Source organism: Pantherophis guttatus, chromosome 8 (assembly GCF_059756535.1).
Source record: "Pantherophis guttatus breed Tessera chromosome 8, ASM5975653v1, whole genome shotgun sequence".
Taxonomy (NCBI): domain Eukaryota; kingdom Metazoa; phylum Chordata; class Lepidosauria; order Squamata; family Colubridae; genus Pantherophis; species Pantherophis guttatus.
Window position 1 is genome coordinate 56,481,810 of NC_142070.1, and position 16,668 is coordinate 56,498,477.

Below are 16,668 nucleotides of genomic sequence, written 5' to 3' on the forward strand. Positions count from 1 at the left end.
TATGGTTAAAGAATTATAAACTATCATAGTTTCTTACTGTTGGTTTTCTTAGAATGTTTATTTAAAAATAATAATTTTTCAACATAACTTTAACTGAATATGAAAATGTGAATATATAAATGAAATTTATTTGAACATTAATTTTGCAGATCAAGGGTTATTTTGGGCAGAATGCTAGGACAGTACTTTTTTAATGTATGAGATGTATCCCTAATAGCTCTCTGAAACAGATGTTGCTTGCTCTATATTGTGTATATTCAGTTGAAAATAGCAGTTTTTATCACAGTTATATAGATACCCCCATGCTGTGTGACTTCCCTGTTGAGAAAAAGGAGTAGAAGGAAGAAATTAAGGGCAATCCTATGGCATTAAATTTGTTCAGCTAGCTGAATTTCTGGGGGAAGTTATAGATGGTAACCAATTAGATACCGTATTTTTCGGAGTATAAGACGCACCGGAGAATAAGACCTACCTTTTTTTTTTTTAAAGTTTTTTAAAAATTTTTTAGACAAACGCACATACAAACATATAATGTATTTTCTTTGAACAGAGTGTTTCGCTGGTTCACAAATTTAAACAGTGTTTAGTCATTTCAATTACATTTAGAATTTCTATATTTCCTTTTTGCCATATTTACTTCTCATCTATTTTTTTAAAAAAACCAATATTACCCTTCATTCTCATCTCTAATCTTAATCAAATTCAATTTTTCCCTTCTATTCTATATTATATCCCTTCCCATTGTCATCTGTTTTTATATCTATCCTCACATTGGTTAAATTATTTAATATTACAATTGTTTAATACAAATTCAACATTTTTATATAAATCAATTAGTTATAACTATGTATATTTGTACATTTTGTACCTGTATACATGTATGTATATTTTGTATATTAATCAATATGAACATGAATATTCCAATTATTTCCATGCCATCCAATTTCTTACAAATCAATTAATTATATTTACCAATAATAATAAACCAAATAATTTCCCCCATATATTCCTCCAAACCACAACTTAACCATTTCTGCTTTCAACACAATATACAATTAATAGTATCTCAATTATTACAATTCCCTAGTTAAATAGAGCTTTTTTTCTTTTGTGTTTTAAAATCTTGAACTCTCCTCTTTTGCCCTAAATTTCCCATTGTTTGCACCTACCTTTTTTGGTGAGAAAAAAGAAAAAGAAATCTCTCTCTGCCTCCTTTTGTCACATTGCAGCAAAGAGCCTGCTTTACTTTCAGTTTCGTGTTTTCAGCATAGCTAGGGAAAAAAAATCTGCTCCAGCACTTTTTGCAGCAAGCAGGAGAGCCCTGCACAAAACAGCTGAGAACAAATCAGCTGAGAGTCGGGAGGCCGATCTAATCAACTTGTGCTAATTAACCTATGCTGAAAGGGGCTGTTTTTTCTTGCTGTTTGCTTGCAAGAAGGTAACTGCTGCGAGGCACAGGCCAAAGAGTGGGGGCCAGTGGGTGGGCAGGGCTACATTCGGTTTATAAGACGCACCTAATTTTTCACCCTCTTTTGGTGGGTAAAAAGGTGCGTCTTATACTCCGAAAAATATGGTAAATCTTTTTACAAAACAGTGAAAATAAATAGTACTTTGCAAGCAAGGAAATTTACATTAAAGTATGGTTAATTAATTGTAGTTGACACATATATAATCAGTGGTTATATATGGTTTTTATAACAAAGTTTTAGTTAGTATGAGTATATATGTATGCAGTGGATATAAAAAGTTTACACACCCCTGTTAAAATGCCAGGTTTTTGAGATGTAAAAAATCAGACCAAAATAAATTACTTCCGAATTTTTCCCACGTTTAATATAACAATGTACAATTACAAACAAACTGAAAATATAAAAATAAAAAGCTTATAATAATGTGATTGCATAAGAGTGCACATCTTTAATGAGTCCCCCTGGGGAGAAGGGCGGTATATAAGTTGAATTAATAAATAAATAAATAATACTCTTTTTAAAAAAAATTGATTTATATGCCGCCCTTCTCCGGACACTCAGGGTGGCTTGCAATGTGTTAAGCAATAGCCTTCATACTTTTGTATATTTATACAAAGTCAGCTTATTGCACCCACAAACTGGGTCCTCATTTAACCTACCTTAGAAAGGATGGAAGGCTGAGTCAACCTTGAGCCTGGTAAGATTCGAATCTGCAGTAATCGCAGGCAGCTGTGTTAATAACAGGGTGCTTTAAACCACTGTACTACCAAGGCTCTTATTCATTGAACACCTTCTGATTTTATGACAGCATTCTGTCTCTTGGGGTAGGAGCCTATCAACATGGCATATCTTGTTTTGGGAATCTTTGCCATGTCTTCCTTGCAAAACCATTTCAAATCTGTCAGATTGCAAGGGGATCTCCTCTTCAGGTTACCCCACAGATTTTCAATTGGATTCAGGTGTTGGCTTTGGCTCGAGACCATTCCAGAACTCTGATCTTCTTTTGGTCATTATTTTGTTGATTTGGAAGTATCTTTGGGTTGTTGTCATTTGAAAGGTACATTCCTCCTCATCTTCAGCATTTTAGCAGAGAACTGAAGGTTTTGTGCCAAAATTAACTCATATTTGGAACTGTTCATAATTCCCCATATGTTGGCTAAACTCCCAGTTCCAGCTGAAGGAAAACAGCCCCGAAGCATAATGGTGCCACCATTATGCTTCACTGTAAGTATGGTGTACTTTTGGTGATATACAGTATTGTTTTCGTGCAAAGCTTACTTTTTTGGAATTACTGCCAAAAGGTTCAATCTTGTTCTCATCAGACCATTTTCCCACATGCTTTTGTCAGACTTGATGGAGGTTTTTGCAAAATGTAGCCAGGCTTGGATATTTTTCTTTGGAAGAAAAGGCTTCCGGCTTTCTACCCTACTCCACAGGGGTAGAAGAATACAGACGATTGTTCTCACATGTAGTACAGAACTAGTAGTTGCCAGAAATTCCTCCAGCTCCTTTAATATTGCTGTAGGCCTCTTGGCAGCCTCTTGGATCAGTTTTCTTCTTTTTTACCCCCATCAATTTTGGAGGGAGATCCCATTCTTAGTAATGCCACTGTTATGCCACATTTTCTCCACTTGTTGATGACTGTCTTCGCTATGTTCCAATTCCTTGGAAAGCATTTTGTACCCTTCTCCTGACTGATACCTTCCAACAACGAGATCCCTTTGATGCTTTGTAAACTCTTTGTAGACTGGCTTTTGTGCAAGAGGCAACTGAATAAATGTCAGAAAAATCCTACTAGAACAGTTAAACTTTATATAGATTTGATCATAGTCACATTAATTTGGTGACAGATGTACTGAGGGAGTCACTTTGTTGCAGCTGTCACCGAAGAAGATCTGCTGTTACCAGCCGCCGTGAGAGGGTGGCTTGGTCACTGCTTTCCCGGGGCAGCGGCCTGAGACGCCTCTCCACTGTAGTGAGAGGACAGTGGAGTCCGGTTGACCCGTGCCGGAATGGTGAACTTTCTCTCCTGGACCTTTTTTTAATCAGCACCATTGAATCCTTGGACTCGCTCATCTTCCCCAGACAGACTATACGATGTATTCACCGGCTAAGCTCTTCGCGCTGCGAGACTCCCCCCTCTCGCAGGCCTGGCCCTCCATGTTATCGAGGGCCTATTTTGATGACGGATTTTGGAATCCTGAGAGATGGCATGCAGCGAAGAGGGGGTTGAGGGGGGTTTTATTTAAATTTTTAATGAAAATTTTAAGGGGACCCGGGAGAAGGGAGGGGGTTGTAAAAGTGGACCTGGGGGGGTCCAGATAGCTACTGAGCGGGGCGATAGGTTGATTGGTTGCAGCAGAGGGGTCGGGAAAGGAAATTTATCCGGGGAAAGGGGGCAACAGGAAGGGCAATGAAATTGAAATAATGAGTGGGAGGGGCAGGTATGACGGGCACAGGGGACCATATCATGTGTCGGGGGTGCGCACACGCTGTTTTCAAGCAATTGTGCACTCCGGCCCCCAGTGTGCGACTCGTGGCCTGGGTTGTGCAGAGTCTCAGGCCCAGGGTCCGCTGCTGATGTTGTGTAATGCCAGGTCGGTTGTTAATAAAGCCCCCCTCATTTGTGATCTTATTTTGGAAGGGGGTGCAGACCTGGCAGGTATTACGGAGACCTGGTTGGGCCAAGAGGGGGGGTCCCCCTCGTCGAAATGTGCCCACCAGGTTTCCGTGCATTTCATCAGCCAAGGGCCCAGGGGAGGGGTGGGGGAGTGGCGGTGATTATTAGGGAAAGTCTTTGTCCGAGGGAGACCACTGTTCCTCAGATAGCCGGATGTGAGTCCCTTTTTGTGAAGTGGGGCCGTGGGGTGCAGATGGGTTTGCTGACTGCGTACCTGGCTCCCTGCCACGTGGCAGCGACCCTGCCCAAGCTACTTGAAGTCATTACCAGGGTGGCAGTTGATACCCCCAGACTTATTGTCATGGGGGATTTTAACCTTCCATCCGCGGGTGAGGCGTCAGAGGTGGCTTGGGAGTTCATGGCTTCCATGACGGCCATGGACCTGACCCAGTTAGTTCAAGGCCCCACTCACATAGGGGGACACACTCTGGACTTGATTTTTGTCTCTGGTCGGTGGTTGAATGATCTTGGTAGAGGGGACCTAGATATTAAACCCTTGTCATGGACAGATCATTCGCTCCTTCACTTGGACTTTCCTACCGCTTCCCCCCGCCGCAGGGAGACGGAACCGACCAGATGGTTCCGTCCCAGGTGCCTGATGGATCCCGAAAGGTTCCTGACGGAGCTTGGGCCATTTCCTGAGACTCTGACACACGACTCGACTGAAGGGCTGGTGGCCGCCTGGGAGAGTGCAGCCGCCAGAGCTTTGGATCGCGTCGTGCCTTTGCGGCCTCTGACCCAATGCCGATCTCAATTGGCTCCTTGGTTCTCTGAGGAGCTGAGAGAGATGAAGCGTCGGAAAAGACGCCTAGAGAGCATTTGGAGGACTAGTCAATCCGATTCCGACCGGACACAGGTGAGGTCTTATATCAAGACCTACCTAGTGGCGATAAAAGTGGCGAAATCTAACCATTTTTCCGCTCTTATCGCATCTGCAGAGAACCGCCCAGCCGCCCTGTTTAGGGTGACCCACTCCCTTCTTCGGGGGGGGGAGTGCGGGAAGATCCCTTGCAGGGTCATGCTGAGGATTTTGTGCAATTCCTGCATGATAAAGTCGCTCGGATTCGGGATGGCTTGGACTCCGATTGGATGAGTCCAGGGGAGGAGACGAGGATAGGTCTTGAGAATATTATCTGGGAGGAGTTTGATCCTGTGGCTCCCGAGGATGTGGACAGGGTTCTGGGTAAGATTAGTGTCGCCACGTGTTTATTGGACCCGTGTCCCTCCTGGTTGGTACTGGCCTCCCGGGAGGTTACACGAGGCTGGCTCCAGGGGATTATAATTGCTTCTCTGAGTGAGGGTGCCTTTCCTGCCGCCTTGAAAGAGGCGGTAGTGAGGCCCCTCCTCAAGAAGCCTTCCCTGGACCCGGCTGAATTAGCCAACTACCGTCCGGTCTCCAACCTTCGTTTTGTGGCGAAGGTTGTTGAGAGCGTGGTGGCACGACAGCTTCCCCGACACCTGGATGAAGCTATCTATCTGGACCTGTGCCAGTCGGGCTTCAGGCAGGGGTACAATACAGAAATGGCATTGGTCGCGTTGGTGGATGATCTCTGGAGGGCTCGGGACAGGGGCTGCTCCTCTGTCTTAGTCCTATTAGATCACTCAACGGCTTTTGATACCATCGACCATGGTATCATGCTGCAGCGGTTGAGGGGGTTAGGAATAGGGGGCACCGTTTTGCGGTGGTTCTCCTCCTTCCTCTCCGACTGCTCGCAGTTTGTGTTGGCAGGGGGGCCGAGGTCGACCTCGAGTCACCTCGCATGGAGAGTGCCACAAGGGTCGGTCCTCTCGCCCCTTCTGTTCAACATTTATGTGAAGCCGCTGGGTGAGATCATCCGTGGTTTTGGAGTGAAGTGTCATCTGTATGCTGATGATACTCAGCTGTACATCTCCACCCCAGACCACCCCAACGATGCCCTTGATGTGATGTCTCGCTGCCTGGAGGCCGTGCGGGTCTGGATGGGGAGGAACAGGCTCAGACTCAACCCCTCCAAGACTGAGTGGCTGTGGCTTCCGGCATCCCGATATAGTCAGCAGGTGCTAACGCTGACTATTGGGGGTGAATCTTTGCCCCCCACAGAGAGGGCTCGCAATCTGGGTGTCCTCCTGGATGCACGGCTGTCTTTAGGAGAGCATATGACGGCCGTGGCCAGGAGGGCCTTTTATCAGGTTCGCCTGATTCGCCAGTTGCAGCCCTTTCTGGACCGGGACGCCTTGCGCACGGTCACTCACGCCCTTGTCACCTCCCGGCTGGATTATTGTAATGCTCTCTACATGGGGCTCCCCTTGAAGAGCACTCGGAGGCTCCAACTGGTCCAGAATGCGGCCGTGCGGGTGGTTATGGGCGCAACTCGTTGTGCCCATGTGACACCCCTCCTGCGCGAGCTGCACTGGCTCCCAGTGGTCTTCCGGGTGCGATTCAAGGTGCTGGTTACCACCTTTAAAGCGCTCCATGGCATAGGACCTGGGTACTTTCGAGACCGACTCCTGCCACCAATAGCCTCCCACCGGCCAGTTCGCTCCCACAGAGAGGGTCTCCTCAGGGTGCCATCGGCCAAGTTATGTCGGCTGGCGACACCCAGGGGGAGGGCCTTCTCTGTGGGAGCCCCAGACCTGTGGAATGAATTGCCTCCGGAAATACGTAAGATCTCCAACCTCCGGGTATTTCGCTGTGCACTGAAGACCCTGTTGTTCCGCCAGGCCAGGCTATCGACATGATAATTTTAAAGTGGGGTATTTTAAATTTCTGGGGTTTTAAATGGAGCCAAATTTATTTAATAATTTTAAATTTTAAATTGATGTTTGTCTTGTGTTTTTAAATAGGCTGTACACCGCCCTGAGTCCTTCGGGAGAAGGGCGGTATAGAAATAAAATTATTATTATTATTATTATTATTATTATTATTATTATTATTATTATTATTATTATTTATTGGTTAATCTTTAGTGAGATTCACAGCCTTTGAGGCTGGTTAATAGCTCAGCAGCTCGAGTCCTAACCAAGGACCTAGGAACTGTTAAGGTATCGTCGGAGGATGTAAGCTGTTCCGAGTAAGGTGGTTTTTTGTAGAGTCAAAATGTTCAAGTCCGGCAAATTTAGAATTTCTAAATAGCGGGGTAACCCTTTGGGTATTGCTCCAAGGGTTCCAATTACAATCGGGACAACACACGATTTCTTTTTCCACAGTCGCTCAACTTCAATTTGTAAGTCCCGGTACTTTGTGATTTTTTCTTGCTGCTTATCTTCAATTCGTGCATCACCAGGTATTGCAATGTCAATGAACCATACTTTTTTCTTTTCAACTATTGTTATGTCAGGTGTGTTGTGGACCAAGTGCCTGTCAGTCTGAATCCTAAAGTCCCACAAGATCTTGAGTTTCTCATTCTCTAAAACTTTCTCAACCTGATGTTCCCAGTGGTTTTTGCTGTACTCAAATCCAAACTTCTGGCACAATTTCCAGTGAATGATTTTAGCAACACGGTCATGGCGTTGTAGGTAGTCAGTTTGTGAAATTTTGCTGCACCCACTGATCAGGTGGTCGACTGTCTCATCTTTCTCATTGCAGAGGCGGCATTTGCTGTTGGTGGTAACATGTTGAATTTTTGCCTTCATACAGTTTGTGGCTAGGGCTTGTTCTTGAGCTGCCAAAATAAAGCTTTCTGTTTCTTTTTTCAGTACTCCTGATCTTAACCAGTTCCAAGTTACTTTCTGGTCAGCTTTGCCTTCAATACTTTTCAAGTATTGGCCATGCAGAGCTTTGTGTTTCCAATTTTCAGCTCGCTGCTCAATTACTTCTTTCTTATATTCTGCTTTTGTTTTAGTTGTCTTTAAAAGGCCTCCTTTATTTACTTCCTTAATCATTGGTTCTTCACTTTTCTGGATGTAACCATTCAAGCTGCATTTTTCTTCTTCCACAGTCTGCTTTACTTGTAGGAGTCCTCGACCACCCTCTGCTCTTGGTAAATATAATCGGTCAACATCACTTTTAGGGTGCAAGGCATGATTCATTGTCATAAGCTTCCTTGTTTTTCTGTCCAAATTGTCTAACTCCATCTGGGTCCAGTCAATTATTCCTGCAGAGTATCTAATCACAGGTATAGCCCAGGTATTTATGGCTTTTATGATGTTTCCTCCACTCAATTTGGACATTAATATCTTACGAATTCGTCGAATGTACTTGGCTGAAGTTAATTCCTTGACTTTATTATGCATTAAGTCAGAGGCTTCTAAAATCCCCAAGTACTTGTAGCCTTCTTCTGATTTTACTGCCTTTATCATTTCTTCATTCTCTAGTTCTATTCCATCCTCTTCTATGATCTTGCCTGCTTTGGTTGCTATTGTTGCACATTTGTCAATTCCAAACTGCATACCAATGTCTTGGCTGAATTCTTTTGTGTTTTCAATTAATAAATTCAGTTCAGCTTTTGTTTTACCAAACAGCTTCAAATCATCCATGTACATCAAGTGCGAGATTTTCAGTCCTTTCTTTGCAAGTTCGTATCCACAGTTCATCTTCTTCAAAATGATTGTCAGTGGTAGCATTGAGAGTATAAAAAGTAGGGGTGAAAGGGAATCGCCCTGGAAAATGCCTCGTTTAATTTCAACTTCACCCAGTTCTTCTTCATTAGCCATAAGTTTTGTTTTCCAGAGGTTCATTGAAGATTCCATGAATTTTTGTATGTTGCTGCTGATGCCTAATATTTCCAGGCATTTCTTGATCCAGCTATGGGGAACTGAATCAAATGCTTTCTTATAGTCTATCCAAGCCATGAACAGGTTGGTTCGTCTTTTCTTTGAGTTCTTTAGGATTAGCTTGTCGATCAGCAATTGATCTTTTGTTCCTCTCGAGTTTTTGCAGCATCCTTTCTGTTCTACAGGAAGCAAGTTATTTCTTTCCAGGTATCCATAGATTTGGTTTGCAATGATACCAGTAAGAAGCTTGTATGTTGTTGGCAAGCAGGTGATTGGCCTATAGTTTCCAGGGTCCTTTCCTTTTTCTTTATCTTTTTGGATCAAAAATGTCCTTCCAGTTGTCATCCATCCATCATTTTCAGGTGTTTTTAGGATCTGGTTCATCTGGGTTGCCAATCTTTTGTGCAGACTTGTAAGTGCCTTTAACCAGAAGCCATGCAGCTCATCCGGTCCAGGTGCACTCCAGTTCTTCACTTTTCTTGACTATCTTTGCACCATTGCTTTTGTTATTTTCACGTCTTCCATTTTATGCATTTTAATAGAGTCCTCAACCTGTTTGATTCATTTTGCATTTCTGTTGTGCTTCTTGTTGTTTTCCCACAAATTCTTCCAGAATTTCAGAGCTTTCTCTTTATCAGGCTTTTCATTTGTTGTTACTCCATTTCCATTTTCTAAATTCTTATAAAACTGGTGCTGATTTGCTCTGAACTGTGAGTTTTCCTTGAACTGAGTTACTCGGTTTTCATACCTTTTAATCTTTTCAGCGATGGCAACAACCCTCTGGCAACAACCCTCTGCTTCAGCTCTTCAATTACTATTGCAATCTCCTTAGATTGCATCTTGCTTCCAGGCTGCTTTTGACCTGCTTGTTCTTTAGCTGACCTTGCCTTAGGTTCTTCAAGTTGCTCAAATCTCCACGTACTTTTTTTATCTTCAATTCTAACCGAATTTTCCACTTAGGCTTCCCCTTCTTGCCTCTTTGGTTCTTTTGTATTTTCAACCCCAGTTCTTTGGTGGTTATGACAGCTGCTGCATACATCAGTTGGTTAGTTTCGGCTAATGTAGTGGTTCGAATAGTTTGCACAGCCTCATTGACCTTTTTTAGTACATTTCTCAATTCTTTCCGGTTCACTTGGTTCAGCTTTGGCAAACGTGTTCTTTCATCATCTTCCATTTGGTGCTTTATTTTTCCAGCTAATTGAGCACTATCTGTTGGTGTTTGTTCTTTAGTGCTTCCTTGTTCTTTATCTTCATCCATTTCAGTATCCTCTTCTTCCCTTTCTTCCTCAATTTGCTTTTGAGTCTGGAAATCATTCTTGATGTTACTCCTCTTTGTTGTTGTACTCAGACCATTAATTGCTTTCTCTTCTATTGCTATTAATTCTTCTGTAGTGAAAAATTTGTGGTTTAGGATTACACGTCGTTGGTCCATTAACCTTTGTTCACTGGTGTCACAGTCCGTATGGTTCATCTTCCAAATCTGATACATTCTTTTTTGAAATCCATGTTTTGCTGGTTCAGACTGATAGTAAGCTTTCATAATAGAGGTGTTTTCTTCCCTGGTCCAGATTTTTCGCTTTTTGGGTTTTTCTTCCAGTAGCTTGTCAGCTCCATGCCCTGGTTGCCTAGCAGAGGGAGTTGAGCCCTGTAACTCATTTTGCGTAGAATGCCCAGGAGCCATAGCATCCAACGGAACCCTTGTTAATCCGGGCGACGGTTCAGCCGGCATAAATTTCATTTTTTCTGTATTCACCATATTTGAATGGGTTGTGGAGCAGATTTTGTCTGGCCCTTCACCTAAGGTCTGTCTGATATGGTTGCACCTGTTCAGCATAGCCCTTAGGATCACTAAAGCACGCAAGCCCCTCCACCACGACAAGGTAGAGCTCCTCGGAGGGGACAAGGTAGAGCTCCTCGGAGGGATTATTATTATTATTATTATTATTATTATTATTATTATTATTATTATTATTTAACATGGTTTGAATGTGATTGATTAATTTTGAACACAGCCACATCCCTCCTTATAAGTGGGCATGCAGTCTTATGCAACCACATTTTAAGTTTTTTATTTTTGCCCCTAAAAGATTTCAGTTTGTTTTTCAATTGAATTGTACAGCTTATATGTTAAAAGTGAAAAAAAATCTGAAGTGATTTATCTTGTCTGATTCTTTTAACATCTCAAAACCCTGACATTCTCCCTTGTGCTGCTTAGAGAGTCGATTGAATGGGCTGCCCTCATGTCCTTGGCCAATGACTGAGTTAATATTTCTTTAAAACACGCCTCCCCTTCCGGTCTGGCTCCAATTCATTAACTCAGTCCGGCCTTCAAGACTGTTTTCTATCTGGCTCCTTCAATGGACTCTCTATTTGGATATTTTTTTTAAATTTTTTATTGTGAAAGTATTATAATACAATTCCAACATTTCCGGTTCCATGGTGTTAATACATATATACATATTATTTACTTGTTATTTACATAATATTACCTCGTTACATTATCTTAATTTGAAGGGTATTACCCATAGTAATGCATAATTCTTTGTAGATATATATACATATTATTCACATGTAATTTACATATTCTTACATCTATACTCAATTGCAGTTGGTGCTACAGGTAGTACTGCTCATTTCTATATAACCATTATAAATTAATTATTGAATTAAACTTTAAGCTCTCTCGAGCTTCACTTTTGTTTTCTTTTCTCTAACCACTTGTACCACATATCCCACACGCTTTAATAATCCGTATCCTTTCTATCATTGATTTCTAGTGTTACTTTGTTCATTTCGGCGCACTCCAATATTTTCCTGATTATGTGTTCTTCAGGTGGTAACTTTTTTTCTTTCCAATACTGGGCGAAAGAGATTCTTGCAGCTGTTATTATGTGTGTAATTAAGTACCTCTTCTTTTTTGCATATTCTGTTTTCAGGATTCCCAGGAGAAATATTTTTGGTTCTAAATCAATAGTGTCTCCTGTTATTTCCGAGATCCATTTCCGTATCATCCTCCAGAATTTTTTCACTTGGGCACAGGTCCACCAACGATGATAGTAGGTGCCTTGCTGATGGCCACATTTCCATCAATTCGAACTCATATTGGGATAAATTTTTGCGATCCTGGCTGTTGCTAAATGCCACCTATAAATCATCTTGTATTGATTTTCCTTATAGGTTATTGCCCTAGTCATTTTAAGGTTGCTGTTCCAAATTTGGTCCCATTCATTTAAATTTATGTTTTGCCCGATGTTTTTGGCCCATGCTATCATTGGGTCCTTAACCACCTCCTCTATCATATCATAATCCAACAGGTAATTGTATAATTTAGCTAGTATTTTATTATCAGTGCCCATACAAATCTTATCAAATCCATTAGTGCCAGTCTCAATGCCAAATTCCTCCTTATCCTTTTTATAACTTGATTTTATTTGTGCATATGGCCACCAATCTATGAGAATGCCCTGTTCTTTCAATTCTTCCATTGTTTTAAGGTTCCCTCCCCCATCTAATATCTCTTTATATTTAATCGTTTTTCCCATTTCCAGCACATTGGGATATATTATCGCCTCCATCGTGGAGAGCCATCTCGGAACTTTTGTGTATTGTTTTCATCTTATTTCTCCCCATGTCAGCATAAGTGTATCCCTTATTTTGTGTCTGTGGAAATATGTTCTCGTTCTTTTCCCTAAATCCCAGAGGTAAGCTTGCCAGCCCTTCTGAAGATCATGCCCTTCCAAGGTCAGGAGTCTTTTATTCCCCAAGGTTGCCCACTCTTTTAACAACATTAGATTTGTCGCTTTATAATAGGTCTCCCATATTGGGAGTCCGAAACCTCCCCTATTTTTTTTGTCTTGCAAATTTCTAATCGCTATCTTTGGTTTCTCCCCCTCCACCGATGAATTCTCTGATAGTAGAATTGAGTTCCCGAATTTTTTTTTTATCTAATTTAACTGGGGCAGTTTGAAATAGGTATAGCAACTTGGGTAATACGCTCATTTTTGTTGCAGCTATCCTGCCTAGGAATGATATCTGAAGTTTTCCCCACTTTTCTAAGTCCTGTTTAATGTTCTTGATCAGGAGCATATAATTGTCTTCCTTAAGGGCCGAGCACTTTGCTGAGATCCATACTCCTAAATATTTTACCTTCTTGACTACTTGTAGCCCCATTGATACTTCCAGTGCTTTCTTTTGGTCCTCGGTCATATTTTTGGTCAACAATTTAGTTTTGGATTTGTTTAGTTTGAACCCTGCTACATCTCCATACTTACTCAGCTCTTCCAGGATTTTAACGCCTGTTTCCGATGGCTCCTCCATAATTAGTGCTACATCATCGGCAAATGCTTGGGTCTTATACATCTCCTTCCTAATTGTCAATCCCTTGATTTGATTATTGTCTCTAATTCTTTTTAATAATACTTCTAGGCCTAGTATAAATAGAAGTGGTGACAGGGGGCACCCTTGTCTCACCCCCTTTCTTATTTGGAAGGTTTTTGTCAATTCTCCATTAAGTAAAATTTTTGCCCTTGGTTTTCATAAATCGTGGTTATCGTATTTACAAAATTTGGTCCGAATCCCATCTTATTAATTTGTTGTTTCATGAACTCCCAATTCAGGTTATCGAACGCCTTCTGGGCATCTAAGAAGACCAGTGCTACCTCTTTATCTGGGTGTTCCTCGTAATATTCAAGTATATTTATTTATTTATTTATTATATTTCTATACCGCCTTTCTCCCGTAGGACTCAAGGCGGTGTACAGTCAAGAAAAATATAGACACACAAACATCATAAAATTGCTAATTAAAATTATTACTTAGTTTGGTCAATTAAATAAAACCCAGAATTAGATAACATTTAAAAAATCATTCACATGTTTGTACGTTTAGCCCTGCCTGTTGGAACATCAGGGTCTTGAGGGCACGGTGGAAAGCACGGAGATCAGGGATATTCCGTATCTCCGGGGGCAGTTCATTCCAAAGGGTTGGAGCCCCCACAGAGAAGGCCCTCCCCCTGGGAGTCGCCAGTCGACATAATTTGACTGACGGTACCCTGAGTAGTCCCTCCCTGTGAGAACGAACTGGTTGGTGGGAGGCTATTGGTGGCAAAAGACGGTCTCGTAGGTACCCAGGTCCTAAGCCATGGAGCGCTTTAAAGGTGACAACTAACACCTTGAATCGCACCCGGAAGACCACCGGGAGCCAGTGCAGCTCGCGTAGGAGAGGTGTTACATGGGCGTAACGAGCTGCACCCATAATCACCCGCGCGGCTACGTTCTGGACCAGTTGGAGCCTCCGGGTGCTTTTCAAGAGGAGCCCCATGTAGAGAGCATTACAGTAGTCCATACGGGAGGTAACTAGGGCATGAGTGACCGTGCGCAAGGCGTCCCGATCCAGAAAGGGACGCAACTGGTGGATCAGGCGAACCTGATAAAAGGCACCCCTGGCCACGGCCGTCAAATGATCTTCTAAAGATAACCGAGAATCCAGGAGGACACCCAAGTTGCGGGCCCTCTCTGTGGGGAGCAAGATCTCATCCCCTATTGTCAGTGATGGTACTAGCTGACTATACCGGGACGCCGGAAGCCACAGCCACTCGGTCTTGGAGGGGTTGAGTCTGAGCTTGTTTCTCCCCATCCAGATCCACACGGCCTCCAGGCAACGGGACATCACAGCAAGGGCATCATTGGGGTGGTCTGGGGTGGAGATGTATAGCTGTGTGTCATCAGCATACTGATGAACACTCACCCCAAAACCACGGATGATCTCGCCTAGCGGTTTTACATAAATGTTGAACAGAAGGGGTGAGAGGACTGACCCTTGTGGCACCCCACAAATAAGGTGCCTCGAGGTCGACCTCTGCCCCCCTGCCAACACAAACTGCGAACGGTCAGAGAGGAAGGAGGAGAACCACCGAAGCACGGTGCCCCCTATTCCTAACCCCTCCAGCCGGTGCAGTAAGATATCATGGTCGATGGTATCAAAAGCCACTGAGAGATCTAATAGGACCAGGATAGAGGAGCGACCTCTGTCCCGAGCCCTCCAGAGATCATCCACCAATGCGACCAATGCCGTTTCCGTGCTGTATCGTGACCTGAAGCCCGACTAGAATGGATCCAGATAGACAACTTCATCCAGGTATCGGGGTAGTTGTCGCGCCACCACACTCTCAACAACCTTCGCAACAAAGCGAAGATTGGAGACTGGACGATAATTTGATAATATAGCCGGGTCCAGGAAAGGCTTCTTGAGGAGGGGCTTCACAACCGCCTCTTTCAAGGTGGCGGGAAAGACACCCTCACTCAGAGAAGCATTTATAATCCCCTGGAGCCAGCCTCGTGTAACCTCCCGGGAGGCCAGTACCAACCAGGAGGGACACAGGTCCAATAAACATGTGGCAGGTTAAGCTTGCCCAGAATCCTGTCCACGTCCTCAGGAGCCACAGAGTCAAACTCTTCCCAGATAACGCTCTCAAGACCTGCCCCCGTCTCCTCCCCTGGATCTACCCAATCGGAGTCCAGGCCTTCCCGAATCTGAGCGACTTTATCATGCAGGAATTGTACAAAATCCTCAGCTCGACCCTTTAAGGGATCTTTCCGTACCCCCACCTGAAGTAGGGAGCGGGTCACCCTAAACAGCGCAGCTGGGCGGTTCTCTGCAGATGCAATAAGAGCGGAGAAGTAGCTAGACTTCGCTGCTCTTATCGCCACTAGGTAGGTCTTAATATAAGATCTCACCTGTGTTCGGTCAGATTCAGATCGGCTTGTCCTCCAATCGCTCTCCAGGCGTCTTTTCCGATGCTTCATCTCTCTCAGCTCCTCGGAAAACCAAGGAGCTAGACGAGATCGGCATCGGGTCAGAGGCCGCAAAGGCACAACGCGGTCCAAGGCCCCAGTAGCCGCCCTGTCCCAGGCGACCACCAGGTCCTCAGTCGAGTTGTGAGCCAGAGTCTCAGGAAATGGCCCAAGCTCCATCAGGAACCTTTCGGGGTCCATCAGGTGCCTGGGATGGAACCATTTGGTTGGTTCCGTCTCCCTGCGGTGGGTGGAAGTGACTTGAAAGTCCATGTGAAGGAGAGAATGATCAGACCATGACAAGGGCTTGATGTCTATATCCCCTATTCTTAGATCATTCAGCCACTGATCAGAGACAAAAATCAACTCCAGAGTGTGATTCCGCAAGTGGGTGGGGCCTTGAACTACCTGGGTCAGGTCCATGGCTGTCATGGAAGCCATGAACTCCCGAGCCATCTCCGACATCTCACCAGCGGATGGCAGGTTAAAATCCCCCATAACAATAAGTCTGGGGGTTTCCACCGCCACCCCGGCTATAATGTCAAGCAGCTCAGGCAGGACCGCTGTTACGTGGCAGGGAGCCAGGTACGCAATCAGTAGGCCCATCTGAATCCCCCGACCCCACTTCACAAGGAGGGACTCACATCCGGCTATCTGAGGAACAGTGGCCTCCCTCGGGCAAAGACTTTCTCTAATGATTGCTGCCACTCCCCCACCCCTTCCCTGAGTCCTTGGCTGATGGAATGCACGGAAACCTGGTGGGCACATTTCCACAAGAGGAACTCCTCCCTCCTGGCCTAACCAGGTCTCCGTAATCCCTGCCAGGTCAGCACCCCCCTCTGAAATAAGATCATGAATGAGGGGGGCTTTATTTACCACTGACCTGGCATTACATAACATCAGCCGTAGACCCAGGGTCTGAGACTCTGAACAACCTGGGAAACGAGCAGTGCTTTGGGGGTCGGAGTGGGCAATCACTCGTAAACATCGAGTGCGCACTCCCAAAACATAATATCGCCCCCTGCAGCCGTCATAT

General features: G+C 44.0%; 1 protein-coding gene across 7 annotated transcripts in view; it reads left to right on the plus strand.

The window, feature by feature from the left end:
* RAB28 (RAB28, member RAS oncogene family) overlaps positions 1–16,668 on the plus strand; it is a 402,891-nt gene that overhangs the window by 19,926 nt on the left and 366,297 nt on the right. The window lies entirely within an intron of this gene.